We start from the raw sequence: 14,588 nt of genomic DNA on the forward strand, positions 1-14,588 counted from the left end.
CCCCGCGCCCTGCCCCGCCGAAAGCAAAAGTTCACGCCGTGTCACGGCGCCGGCCCCGGGCGAGGAGGAGGGAGCGCGGCTCCTCCCGGCCCCCCCCGGCCGCTCGGTGCGGAGGTTCCGCCGCCGCTGCGGGCACTGCGCGGCTCCGGGGTATCCGGGGGGAGCCGTCGGGGGACGGGGATAGGACAGAGGCAAACAGCGATGGGGAAAGAGCAGGGGCAGGACAAGGGTTGCAGAAGTGCCGTGTGTTTAATGAGTAAGCGCTGTGTTTGTCCCGGTGGCTGCGCTCAGCTCGCTTTGCCGGAGCATGTGTCCTTTCAAACATTGGGACGGAGCTTCCTGCGATCTCGGTGCGGCCAGCAGCGGGCTGCCGGCGGGAAACCTGTTGATTTTGGTGCTTTCTGCTCAGCCCCTCCGCTTCCCGACCTCACCCACGCGTGCGGTGCGCACCGCGGTGCCGACGCGCGGAGTTTGCGGCAGCGCTGCGTGTGAGCGGCCGGAGCCCCAAACCTCCTCTTCCTCCTCCTCCTCTTCTTCCTCCTCCTTGTAGGGATGGCACAGCTCTGCCCTACTCCTGGCTCCGCACCGGTTCAGGCGAGCCCTGCGAGCCCGTTCTTGAGTTTTGCTCCCTTCACCTTCTAGTATCTCTAATATTCACTTTTTTTTTTTTTTTTTTTTTTTTAAGCTCAAATCCTGTGTTTATATATTGTAATATATTAATTGCATGCCGAGGAATGATTATTCCATCTGATTTTTGTAGATTTTGTTATTTTGTGCAGGTAAGCAGCACCCTACTAAAGAAAAATAGGTGAGGATCTCAAGCTCCTTTTTGGTGGAAGGTTCTTAAAGCTCTTAAAAGTAATTTGTTAGTTCCTATCTATGTGTTTGACTATCAAATGTAAAGAATAATTGTCTCAAGACGTCTTTCACGAGAAAGCCTCCCTAGGAGAGGGATTGATGGGTGACAACTTTGAGACAAGGGAGCTCAGAACTTAAAAATGCTGTGTTCTTTTTCACTGGTATTTTGGTCTGCTGGAAATAAGGCAAACTGCATTTGCATGACGAGCAGAAGAGACTTAAAACAGACAAAATTAAAGCAAAGAGTTCCCCAATTCAAGCAAGCAAAAGCGAGCTTCTCCTAGCTGCCCGACTTATGAGGTGTTTCTTTTTTGTTACTCTTCTTCCTGTTTTGGTTCAGCAACTAATAGGGCTCACACACCTCTTCCTATTGCCTGCACATCTACGCTGTGCAGTACCAGTGCAGAACTGGGGTGCTGGGGGATGTGGTACCCTGGAAGTAGATGTGTCCTGCCCAAGCCTTGCTGTGCATGCCCTCCTTTTGACAGGCTGCTTGGCATGATGCAGGATAGCACTATAGCACTGGTGCTGTGTTTTGCAGAGCACCTTTATGGGGAGGGTTTAAGGGCAGCCCCCAGTGCCAGCCCCTGAGGAGTGCAGCCCCTGCAGCGTGCAGCCCCTGCAGCACCGGGAGCTTGGTTCAGCCCAGAGCAGGGCTTGGAAGATCAGGAGCTGCAGGTGCCAGCAGAGCAGAGCATCACCTGCAGCACAGAGCCAGCAGGAGGGGTGCGGGTCTGACCTAAGAAGTGGTGTGCTGCTGTTTGGCAGCCTGAGAAAGAAAGCGTTATCTTCTTTCCTTCTCATAAATAAGGCTTCGTCTTGTTGCAGCCTGCTGATTTGGGAGGGTAAACAAGGCACCTTTGAAATCATACACGAACTCTATGAAATACACAGCAGAACGAGCACCTCGTGCCCAGTGGCATGCTTGTGTTTGTCACCCGGAAGAGGAGAGCTGTACTGCTTGTGAACATGTGTGGCCCCTGCTTAATGTCTACAATTCAACTGCTTTTATTTTTCCATTGTATGAAGAAGTTCAGAGGTGTTGACATAATCTACTGGGAGCTTGAAATAGCACTGAATTTCTGCTGAGTGAAAATGTCATTTTTAATAAGGGTAGAAGGCAAACGCGGTAACATGAATTTATCACTGTTAGCTCAAAAAGTAGGTAAAGTTGTTCTCAGCTGTGGAGAAAGCGGTTCATTACAGACTGTCTTAGCACAAACTACTCTAAAAACCAAAATCTCCATTAAGCACGGAGAGAACAAAATGGGGAACTCATGGCTGGAGTGGATGGAGTGCTCACAGTGTGCCCTGCCCAACCTGCTGCAGTACAGGACATGGGCACAGGCTGAGTGCATGCAGCCCTGCTCAGAGAAGGCTGAGGCAAGAACAAGATTTGCTTCTGAAATAGCTGAGAGATCATTGTGAAAGTTGCGTGGAAGAGTGAAACTTTGATCACAGCAGTCAAGTGAAAGCGTTGTTTTCTTCTACCTGTGCTAGTGGGAGACTGCATGTGGGGCTTAGGGCAGTTTTTAGGCCTCGAAGAGCCTCATGACAGCCATGGATTGGTTTCTTTTTACTCAAATCTGATAACTTCCTGGCTAATTACCATGTGCACAGAGTGAAACTCCTTTGTGATGGGCATATGTCATAATGTTTTTGCTCAATGTCAGAATCGTGATCTGTTGTAAGGGAGCCATCAGACTTAGGCTTTGTTGAATGGTCTCAGTCTTTTAGCCAGCTACTGAGAATAGGTCCAGATCACAATATCACAACCTGTGGTATTACATTGGCTTTACTCGGTAATTATTTGGATAGAGATTATTAGATTATTAAGCAGAAAATGCAGATTTTTGGCACACCCATCTCAAGGTGGCCATGATGGTTGTTTTTCCCTATGGGAGGTGTTAAGGTGGCACATGTATTTACACCTTGTCGACTTCTAGACCCAAGGAAACTTGATCACCCAAATTTATTTGTAGCCATTGCTGAAGGAATGAGGCTAGATGGTATCCAGCTGCAGGAGGATGAATGGATGTCAGCCTGAAGGCCCAAGGACTGATCTGGTGGGGGGGGGGGAGGGCTTTGGGTGGCCTCCTCGTAGGCATGCTTAATGATCACGATTCTTCTGCAGTGAATTGGTCCCCATACAAAATCAGTGCTGGGGTGTGGTATGTTTGAGTTGAAAGCTACTCGTGTGTTATCGAGTGCTGGAAAGCTCTAGGAAATGAAGAGCCGTCTTCATGGTTGTCAAAAGCTTTTGATTTTACATCGGGGAATAACTGTACAGTGCTCAAGTGTTTAAAGTGGAACAAGGAGGTCTTGGTGAGGTTTTTGTTGTGCATTTCTGTTTCAGTGTGGAAATGTCACTTTAGCTGAAGACTGCCTTGAGAAATTGCTCTGTGTTCTCTCAATGCTGGTTATGTACCTGCAAGTGTTTAACTCTGTCCCTTTCTGCTGAGACTACATAGGTAAAAGCTTTCCTGGGAGACTTGCAGACCCCCTGGCATCGCACACTGTGTTATGCATACGTACAACACACACATGGATGTACATCTGCATATGTCTATTTATTTATCTCTTGTGATAAATCTTACCACAGCCGTGCTTTTGTACACACGACGCTAGCAATAGCCTAAGAACTGGGATGTTGCCCTCTCTGCCTGCCCGAGTCACCAGCTCCAACTCTGCTTACTAAAGGAGAAGCTCCATTTTTGCAGGTGTAGGGTGCCTGTTCCTTCCTGTCTAATGGTGAAGCTCCTCAAATGCTTGTTCTTTTCAAGCTGCGTTCTCTTTACCATCTACATTTGCCTTTCAGACTTAGGCCTGACAGAAATAAGCCCTGCTCTGGGCTTTGGCCCTCCTGCTCCTGCCCTGTGTTCCAGACTGGTACAGCCTGCTGCTCCTGGACTCCCAGCCTCAATTCTACGCTGAAAAAATATTTTAGCTTTATATTTTAGGTGCTTTTTTTTTTTTTTTTTTAAATAAGACTCCAGAAATGACGTACTCCTGAGATAGATGTTTGTTCAGATTCTCTCCAATCTCTAAAACGTACCGCTACCTAAATATATGCAGCTCTGTTGACACAACTGGTGAATATTTTGCAAAACGACTGCTTTCCTTTTGGAGCAAAAGCGCTGATACAGTTTGCAGCCACAGATTTGTGAAATATGTAGTGCCATTGCCACGGCCTACAGAGGTTCAATCTTCAGCTTCTTCTGCTTTGGGAGAAGGTTAGTGTTTGAAGCAGGGATTTCTCCTGGAAATGATTTTGTAACCTTGGGTGGTGAACAGTGAAATAAGAGATACCGAAGGTACCTCATAAGTAGCTGCTTTTCCTCTTTCAGAGTTATGCAAAATGTAGATCGATCTACTTTATCGTTAGGTCCTATGAAGAAGGAACTTAAAATTCACTGATCCTGACAGCAGCTAACTATAGTTAAGCATATGGCGGTGCATACTAATATTGCAGTGAATTTTGTAGCATTCTGTGTGTAAGTTTGGTGTGCCAATGTGAGTTTTAAATGGGGGGAAACACTGCTTTTTGTGATGACAGTCTGCACGTCAGAAATGGATGAAGTTTGCTGGGAAGAGTTGTGTTTAGAACAAAGTCTGCTGCTGCACAAAGAGCTTCGGCATGAACTGCATTTATCTCGGAGGGCAAGTGCTGTTCACATTCAAGCATTACTTCTAAATATATTTGGTGAATGTTATTCGCATGTGTTCATCAAACAAAGCTGCTTCGTTCCTGCGCTTTAGTTTGTAATATGCAAACATCTTCAGTTACTGTAGCAGCCACAGGTCTCCATTCCTAGTGTAGGAGGGGGAGGAGTAATGAGAATGAAGTCAACTGCTGCACTGTATTGATGATTATCTCAAATGAAGCACTTCATTAGACCTTGTGCTAGATTCTCGTAGTGGCTAATGATCTCTGCAAAATAATATCTGAGGAGGCAAATGTATTTGCTTCAGAAACATTCTGTAGTAACTGGTGAAGACTTAGGAGTGCTTTCCCATGTGATATGTGGGGTGGGAGGTGGCTGGGTTTGAAAACACAGTCACTGGTATTCTGCTGTGATTCTAGCAGCTGCTGCAGCAAGCAGAAAGTTTCTGGAGAAACGAAGGGCAGCACTGAGTTTGCTCAACTTGCTTTTGCTCACGGCATCGTGCATCACTGCGTGATATCAATGATTTTACAGTTCTGCTTGCACTTCTTGTTCTAGAGTTAATTCAACCTCAAGCTACAAGTCTTCTCTTGTGCTAGTCTTAGAAACTTAATTTTTGGGAATGCTAGGAATCTGCACAGCTGGAAATGTGCTTGGTCCTGTTGCTGCTCCAAGCCAGTGGGCTGGAGATAGCTATGGCAGCATTAGAGCAGCCTGCCTGTCCCTGTCGTGTTAACTGCGTGCTGGTGTGAGGCTGTCAAGGCTGTTCCGGTGGTTCCTACCTGTGCTTTGCAAGATGTAAGAGTTCTTATTAATTAGCATCTTTAGTTTTATTCTTTTTTTTTTTTTTTTTTTTTCTGAGAATCTGTTGTTCAGAGCTCATTTCATGCTGGGCTTCATGTGTCTCCTACATCAGGGTGTGAAAAGATAAAGGAGTCTGCGCTTCTTGCATGCTGGTGTCTTCCTCTAAAAGCGTGAGAGGCTCAACCCTAGCCCTTGCCCTACAGTTAATTTAATTAGTGCCAGAAATACGTATTTCTTTTTAGTCATGCTCAGAAGTCAGGAGGTGAAGGACTTCTTGGAATGAAATGAGTGGTCTGACCCTGCTCTACTGGGCACTGCTGGTGCTGCAGAGGAGCAGAGCAGTGGATAAGCACAGCTGCTTTTCACCCGGATCTGTTCTAAAATCTCCAAAACCTACCTTTTTTTATTTTATTTTTTTATTTTATTTTTTATTTTCCTTGTTGGCAGTTATGGTGAATGGGCAGTGGAGGGGCTTTGCTTTTTCTTTTTCTTCAAGGAGGGGAAGTCTGAGACTTTGGAGCCTGGACATACGTTTTATGGGGAAAAAAAGTCAAAATGCAGATTGCAGGCTTCTATTTTTTTTATCTCCTTCCGAAATAAGGACTATCTGCATAGTTCAGAGTATGGACTTCAATTATCCAAATACTGTTTGCAGTCTTGCTTGCAATAAAAAAGTAGTGACTTCTTCAGTTTTCTTGAGCTTAGCTCCAGAAACTGTGACGTGGGTGGAGTTTCAATTACCCATCACTGACTTTCAAACTACACAGTTAGATAAGGCTGAAGCAACTCGCTATAAATGTGGTGACTTGTTAGACCACATTTATTGTGCAAAGGAGCTTACATCTTGCAAGGTCAGCAGAAATGCTAAATGTTTGCCTGGCTGGAAATTAATTAAATTTGGCGACTGAAATTAAAGGAATGGATTTGTTGCCTGTTGTATTATATTGAGCTGCCTTTCAGTTCCCAGACTCTGAATTAGCACGGTTGCAAACGGTTTTTGGCATGCGTGAATTTTGGGTCCAAGTTGGTGCTGTCTTTTGGTATCTGTAGTGTTTTTAGATGCAGACAACTCGTTTCACTTTGGCTGCTGTCCTTTAATGTGCATTTGACTGTATTTGAAGCAGCTAATGGGGTTAAGGATATCAACAATCCAAAACTATGCTCTTGTGGTGGTGGGGGGTGCTGATTTGCCTGTAGCTTGCATTTGCTTAAAACTGATTCAACTTAATCTGCTAATTGGAATGTAATTGTTTGAATAAAAAATAAACTACCTGAGCTGTACATATATCCAGATTTAAATTTTGATTGCCAAAAGCCTACTTACAGAGTGAGAGATCTTTAGTGTTTGCCAACCAAATTATATCTTATAGCGGGGCTTTGCAATATGTAGAAACTCTTAATTAGGTATTCAAAAAATGAAGACGTTGTTATTCAGAGATGCTTCATAGCAGGCCTCCGCACTTCTCTGCTGTCAGGATGTGAAAGGATCTGCTGTGTGCTCCCATTTGTCGTTAATGTGTTGATTTCTCTTTCCAAAAATACTCTGATTAAATGTGAGCTTTCGAATTCAACAAAATTGTTTGCAGCCCCCACAACCCTTTCTCCCCCAAAACCAGGCTCTGCAGGCATCCTGGTGGTGGGCAGAGGGAAGAGGGATAACTCTTGTCGGATGGTGTGAGAAGGTGGGTGGGGGGGGGGGGGGGGGGGTTAAGATGGGGGCTGCTGGGGGAGGCCTGGGGCCTGCCTGCTGCCCCGGTGCTGGCTGGGTGCCTGATTAAAAGGTTAAAACCATTCAAATCAAATTAAATGGGGAGGCTGGTGGCCGTGCATGTGGCAGGGCGGTTGGAGATTCATGATCCTCAAGGTCCCTTCCACCCTTGGCCATTCTGTGAAATCAGGTAGGGTTTTCATCCCTTGGCCTCTTGGGAGGATGCTTTGCTGCTGCGTCTGCTTTTCGGTGAGATGCTTCAGGATGAGGAATAGTGGCTGTGCTGAAAGGAAGAATCCATGCTGCAAGTGTCATAACTACTTTAAACTACAAGAGGATAGGTTTAGAGTAGACATTAGCAGGAAGAAATTCTTCACCATGAAGGGTGGTGATGTCCTGGCACAGACTGCCTAGAGAAGCTGTGGGTGCTCCATCCTTGGAAGCATTCAAGGACAGGTTGGATGGGACCCTGGGAAGCCTAGGGGGTGGTTGTCCCAGAGGGACTGGAACTGAATGATCTTTAAGGACCCTTCCATCTCAAACCATTCTGTGCTACTTTTATTCTTTCATTATAATTTATAAATGAGCTTTGTAGTGATGTTAATGAAGGTCAAGATGCTGGAGACAGATCCGGCTCAGCCATTTGCAGGCAGTGTTTGCCTGCTGGACACTGCTGCAGCACTCGTCCTGCTTCTGCCCTGCTTCTGCCCTGCCTCTTGCAATGAGCTCTGGTCAACTGAAGGATCTGCATGTCTAGCCAGAAGGTGCTTGGCAGTCAGGGTGAGGATACTTCCTCATGTCTTACCTGAACAAAAGATGTTATATAATTCAAACATAAATAAAAATGTACTCCGTATTTTTAGCGAGATAAATTTAGGTCTTCATTAATACCTAGGAGTTTATAGAGAAGGCAACACCAAAACCCACACATAACACACACATCAGTATATACATATATATACGCATATGTGCATTCAGATGTGAAAACCTGGAGTGTGATGCTATGCTCAAATCAGAGCAACTTCCTTTTTTCCCATAGTAATATTATGCCCTGCTATCCTTGGGGCAGCACTGAGGCAAAAGGCACTTCTGCATTCAAATGCAGGTGGCATAATGCTTGAAAAACTTGGAGAGTGCCAGAGAAGGCTGAACTCTCTTTCAGTTCAAGCTGGATGAGTAAGTTTTTTCCCATCTTATTTTCTCTTCTTCCTTTGTGAATATGCTGTCAGTTTAACTGGATGTTTCTTAAGGTGAAACAAGTGTGTATTATAGCAAGCAGAATAGTAATGCAGGTCTAAGCTCTGCTGTTGCTGGTGTGTTGTACCTCGATTCACAAATGTAGTAAATCCAGTATGTACGCTCTTGAAATAAAAGTTAGGACAGGAGGTTAAAGCAGTATTTTAAAATGCAGCCTGTTGCAATTAATTTTTTGGGAAATAAGTAGATGCTATCTTAATGCAGACTGTTCCATGCTTGTTAGGAAACTTGAGTCGCTCTTGAATAATCCAGTTCGTTTAGTCTATGAAAACCTGATACTGCACTCTTGCCTACTTCTTCTTTACAGTTCTATGGCAATTACATAGCAATAAGTATTAAAAGGAGAAAGCATAATCTCCTCTGCTTGCAGTCTGAGCCGGCACCAGTCATCTCCTGATGCTATGAAGTCATCTTTTGCTTTGAGGTTGTTAACTAAAGCCTTGCTCCAGACATCTGCTCCAGGTGAGCAGTCGTGTTTCACTCTCACTGTGTCCAGGCTCTCTGCAGAGCATCCTCAAGGGGCTGACCCACAGTGTAGGAGAGGAATAACGCAGAGTTCATCCTGTCATTCGATGGTCTTCGTTGCTTCCCTATTCTGGAGCACTGGAACAAAAATGAAGATGTAAATGAATTTGCAATTATTGCACAACCTGGTTATGCAACCAGGCTGACGTAGTAGGGTATACGCATGTAGAAAACACCTCTTTGAAGAGGTGGCGTTAGGAACAGTTTCACCACTTTATCCCCAAAGATGAGGGCAACTGTGTTATTGATTTCACCCCCTCCTTGATTAACCCAGGCATCAAAGCACACACAGTATTCTGCTGCTGCTGACCGAGGCTTGTTGCTGATGGAGCAAAAAATAAATTAGTTCTTGTGGACTGTTTATTTTGGAAGGAGATTTTTAGCTTGGGGCCCAGATTCTGGGCAATTAATGTTGCAGTCGATCTGGGGACGTGTCTTGCACTGCAGTGAATTTTTGTACTGTCAGCATAGTCTAGAGCATCTTTTAAGAATATTTTTTTAGGTGAGGGATGGAGTTTCAGTTGAAGTCATTGAGTCTAACAGGTCTGTGGGTGAGCACTTCAGCTTTCCTTGCAGCTGGGATCTAAATTTGTTATTTTGTGTGTTTTAGTATTTTCCTGGAAGAAGTCGCCCTGCACAGCTGGCTCCTGCCCTTTGTGTGAAGGAGGGGGACTGATGATAGGGTGCTGTAACTGCTATTTTTTTTTTTGTGGCAGGTTAGTTGGTAAGGCTTCCTTGACACCAAATGTGATGTGTGTGTCCTATCCCTGGTAAAGTAGCACAAAAGCTTTATTGCATGTCTTCAACTGAGTAGATCCGTATTCAGCCCTGGACTGGCAGGAAATTCTTCTCCCAGCTAAGCTGTACAGTGTCTAAAAATGAATGTATCCTGTCCTGCCACACGCACTGTCGTTAGTGTGATGTGTGGCCTGAGTTTTGGTGGACTTCTTTACTGATCTTCTTTACTGTCAGAAAACACTTCCATATCCAGCCCAGTTGCTTCCCTTCTTGCCCCCATCTGTATTAACTCCTGGTAGGCATAACAAATAAGTGGCATCTCTGTGCATAATGTGAACTGCCGATTGAAAGATAAATTCTGCAAAATAAGCAAGTAGGCTGACCTGAGAGCTCCTCATGATAACTGCCTAGTTGAAGTTAACATGCAGAGTGTTTTTGTCCTAGTTTACTCCTTAGAGGCTAATAGAGGGAATACTGCTAGAGTAATTTTAGGATGAATCATGCCATCTGCCATGCACAGTTTGCTGTTTCAGCAGTAGAGAAGCAGAGAGAATACATGCATGCAGTGGTCTGAAACAGTGTATTTGTATCCACTGTAACATCAATTTAAGTTTCAGAGCTTTCTTTTTTCCTTGCAGGCATTTCGTATCTCTTGCTTTATCAGTTCAGTGTGGGGTTCCAGCACTGATGCTGCTCTGTTGGATAGTCAGTGCCAAGTTCTGCAGCCTCTTTGTTCTGCTGAGATTTGGAAGGTGCAGGGCATACCTGATCTGGTTTGCTAGAGTGTTGAAGTGGACCACTGTGAAGTCCTTTTTTGAAAATACAGTTTAAATGTTGACCTATAGCACTAAGAGACTGAGCCAGATGTAATTTACATGGCATGGAAAAATATAATAGTGGTAGCAATAAAACTGTAGGCTTATGGTAGCCTGGAAGCGTAGTGTTGAAGATCACTCATGGGCTGAGTTATGTACATCTGATGCTAAAGTCTTGTTTTTCCAGAAGCTCTCCTGATCCAGAGGAGGAGCATCCCCATCACGCGGCTGTCTTCTCTGTGGGAAAGAGCAAGCTGGCATTTGAAACTGAAAAGTCGTAACCACAGCGTAGCATCAAACGTGTCGTGTCTCATCTCGTGTTTTGTCCAGGAGCAATTATTTTGGAGATTGGCCAGTCCGTTAGTAAGGTTTATGGGTTTGGACTTAGGAATTGAAAGGGGTGGAATCGTAGTCTCACAGGGTTTGTACTTCAGCTCTATCCCATCTTTGAGGCTACGATATTAGATAATGCTTTAATTATTACCAGCCTGAGTGAATTCTTCTGTTCCAATATATTAAAAACCTTCCCTTTCTGTCTGTCTTAAAGATCTAATTTTCTCATAAACTGATTTGGCTGGTGAACTGTTGGACTGAACAATACTAATAGATTTTGTGCTTTGTTCATGTCTTAAGCTTTTTATGAGAACTTTATCTCATACCCTTGTTCTGAGTGCCTTGACAAGCTGCATTTAAAGAAACTGAGAATGGAATATTGAAGCGTGTAGCAATTAAACTATTTTTCTCTCTTTCGTGCATTTCACCCCTGCCCCTCAAGGGAATTATATATCTGGTAAACTCCAGAATTAATTATGTGAGGTCAGTTGAAGGCCTGAACAATAGCATGCTCTCTTTTTCAGACAAGACAGACAGTTTTTAAATACCAGGAATTAAGAGCAAAGATTGCTCGCCTATGGAGAGGAGTTGTTGCACCAGATACAGAGCTGACATGCAGGCAGATCTCTGCTACCCTTAGATGAGGATTAATTTATGCCCTGAGGCAAATGGGTTATTAACTCTTGTAATTTTATTTTAGCATGTTTAACAACAGATACTGTTGTTTATAAAATCCATTTAATCCCTTTTTAATCACTGCAAGTTATTTTCCAGTAGCTATCCTGCAGCCAGGGGTTCCAATAGTTAGTTATTTACTGAGCAAAATATAGCATTTTTCTGTGTGTTCTTTAATGCCTTGAATTACAGTTCACTTATGCGTTTGTCTTTCTAAATAAGTTGGATCTCTGATTCTGTTGCCTTCTCCTCTCTCTTCATTACCCACTGAACATCTGTAATGGCACTTTCCTTTTGCTTTGTGGTCTCTCTCTGCAGCATCCTTGTTTCACTTTTCCCTGTCTGTTGCTGCTGGTATTGTGAAACACCAGCAGATAATCCTAATCTTGGGCTTTGCTCTGCACCTTCAGGCATTTACTGATAAATAGCGGCCTTGTATTATGGGATGTATGAATAGGAACACGTGACTGTGCTCTTGTGTTGAGTATGAGAATGTGTGAAATGGCTGCGGTGGAGGTGTGGTCATTGTGTTCTTCAGTGTTTTAGAGAGCCCATGGCACGGTGTGCAGGAGGTCACGTGTGGATGAAGTTAAAGCAGTCATCTTCAAAACTACGTGTAGCTGAGAAGAAATATTTTCATTTTGGTTGGACTGGATGGTCTTAGAGGTCTTTTCCAGTGTCAGTGATTCTGTAGTTTTCAAATGAAAGTAGGCAAGAGAGTGGCGGAGAGAAGGGACGTGAGGTGAGGAAGAGAGCTGTGCAGAAATTGCAGAGGAGCTGCTGAAGCTTGGAGAGAAGTAAGAGAACAACCATTGTAGTTATTGGCGCAACTGCTTGATGTTTTTCTCATTTTTTCCCCATGCGCTCCTGAGGTGAGAGCTGGTTTTTGCTCAGATACACGGCAGCCCAGCAGATGCTGCAGCCTGTCCTTGGAATCCGGGCTGAAGTACATGCACACCAAATGTCTTGATGGTCAACGTAGAGCATGTGCCGTGTGCTATGACTGAAGATAAAGAGCTGCAGTTTTTGGAGTAAGTGATGTGATTCCTGTCTCCCTTCTTCATTGGAGGTCAAGGAAAGGGAGAATTTTGCTATTCCGTGCTTGGATCCATGTGCATGGCCACCTACTCCAAAAGAAGGATATCAGGCATGACTGGGGAGTCTCAAAGCATCTTGAGTTTTTCACAGAGTCCTGGCTACCATGGGATAGTGTAGGACTATTAGCACATAGCAAAAATTTGCCCTTTCTGTGCCAGTCACTGGGATGCAACATAGCAATGCTGCCTTGCACCTAGAGTAAATTTTCTGGTCTCTGTCAAATGTATGAGCTGAAATGCGTGCTTTCACCCTCTGAGCTACTTTCCAATGCAGTGTGAAAGATTATGAACTAGGAGACAGGGATAACATTTATGTCTCTCTGGCTGTGGGAGCTTTGCCTCTTGGCTGCAATTAAACTTGCGTTTAGTCCATGAATATTTTTTTCTGAATGTTAGGAGATCTGCTATTATGAGAGATTTTGCCACTGGGGCTGGCTGGCATAAAGCAAATGCCTGACTGACTTGAAATGATTTGATTAGTCTGTCTTGCGCTGGGAGAATCCCTCGCTCGGGTCTATCCCAAGGATAAATGAATCATGCCAGAGGAGAAGTCAAAATTGCCAACGAAGACTTTACGTTTGTTGCTATTAAGTGGCAGCAAAAAGAGCTTTGCTGTGGGTAATGTGCCTTTTTCCAGAAGTGTATTTATCTTGGTCTGAGCTATGCTGAAATCTGAAAATTCCTTCCAAATTTAAGGAAAAAAATCAGGAGACAGAATGTGCTTGTATTATCAGAATCTTCTAGCCAGCTTCATTGCTTGTGCTGCTGATCTGCTGAAGTACCTCTTACACTGGATTTTATTATGTGAGGAATAGAGACAGAACAGTAAAATGTGTCCATACTGAGCTGAATATTCCCTTTCCCAATTTTTTCTGCTTGGATGTAAATCTTTCTTTAATGTTCACGCAGTTAGCATCATTAAGAAAAGTGATTCTCATTTACCACCTAAGATTTAGCTTTTCATCTTCTACTGGCAACCCAAAGAGGACGTGTTGCCACTGATAGAAACAGTCTGGGCAAGATCCTGACGATGCTCTCAGCAATTCCTTAGCAGCATCAAAGTTTCCTGGTAGAAAATAGAGATTTCTTGTGTGCCCTGACCAGTTAGCTGGTGTGGAGATCAGAGTCCCCTCCTGACCTCTTTGTGAGGTTGCCTGCAGTTAGAAGGCCCTGGTAGTTGCCTTTGATTAAGCCCAATGGATTCTTTCCATGTGTTAACCTAATGCTGTCACAAGGAAAGAAAGCCTTTGGTTAGCTGAAAAAAGGGAGAGAAGACAACTGGATATGAAGAGGGTTGTATAGTCTCCTTTTAGCTTGGGAATCTGCTCTGTTTGGAGCTTTCCATAGTCGGTGAAGGACAACAGGTTCCTGTTCTGTTAACAACGAGACAATTCATCAGGGGCAGTGAATGACACCTCTAGAAAGGAGGTGCCCTTGTGAACTTCCCCAGGAATCCTTTCAGGCTCAAACTGATACACCATCACTTTAGGGAAAAGGCCAAGGGACAGCTTCAAGTGTTGAGAAAACAACTTTGTTAAATTCACTGTTGTAGTCTTGAGCGTGTTGGAGAAACATGATACCTTGTACCATGTGTTCAGCTTTGTGCAAAGGCTTCTGTACTGCGGCTCCTTGAGGAACTGGCTCAGTTTGCCATGTTGTGCAGAGTTTAGAAACCTCTGGATTTCTCTCTGTGCTTTGGCAAACCGATTTGGAAACCAAATCTGTGTGCATCAGCTTGTCCATACCACAGTGGACTTAGGCAGGACATTGAAAGACTGGGAAGAAGGTTCTCTAGGAAGGTTTAGAACAGCAAGTGTCCCCTAATCTGTAGAGAAGTCATGATGTCATGTGCTGCAGCAACAGCCTGCTCCTCCAAGGAGGTAGAAAAGTGACAGGTTTTACATGGGTTCAACCAATGCCTGGCTCCAGCCTGCCAGCCTGAGAAAGCCTTAGCTCAAGTCTCTTATGAGACAAAGCTCAGCCACACCATCTGCACGTATTCTAGGCATGCTTTTGAGATAAACAGCATAACTTGTGTCTATACACTCTTCAAGGGTTCTCCCCTATCTCCACGTGGTGAGAATATACGGGATACTTAGCAGCATGCTGTGCA

The 14,588-nt window shown here is 44.4% G+C and overlaps 1 protein-coding gene across 1 annotated transcript in view; it reads left to right on the plus strand.

Moving 5' to 3' along the window:
- The window catches only part of FOXO1 (forkhead box O1), a 61,308-nt gene that overhangs the window by 752 nt on the left and 45,968 nt on the right, over positions 1 to 14,588 (plus strand). The gene's annotated exons all lie outside the window — the stretch shown is intronic.

This window comes from Centrocercus urophasianus, unplaced genomic scaffold, assembly GCF_019232065.1.
Source record: "Centrocercus urophasianus isolate 14NV4802_14NV808 unplaced genomic scaffold, USGS_Curo_1.0 seq_9, whole genome shotgun sequence".
NCBI lineage: Eukaryota > Metazoa > Chordata > Aves > Galliformes > Phasianidae > Centrocercus > Centrocercus urophasianus.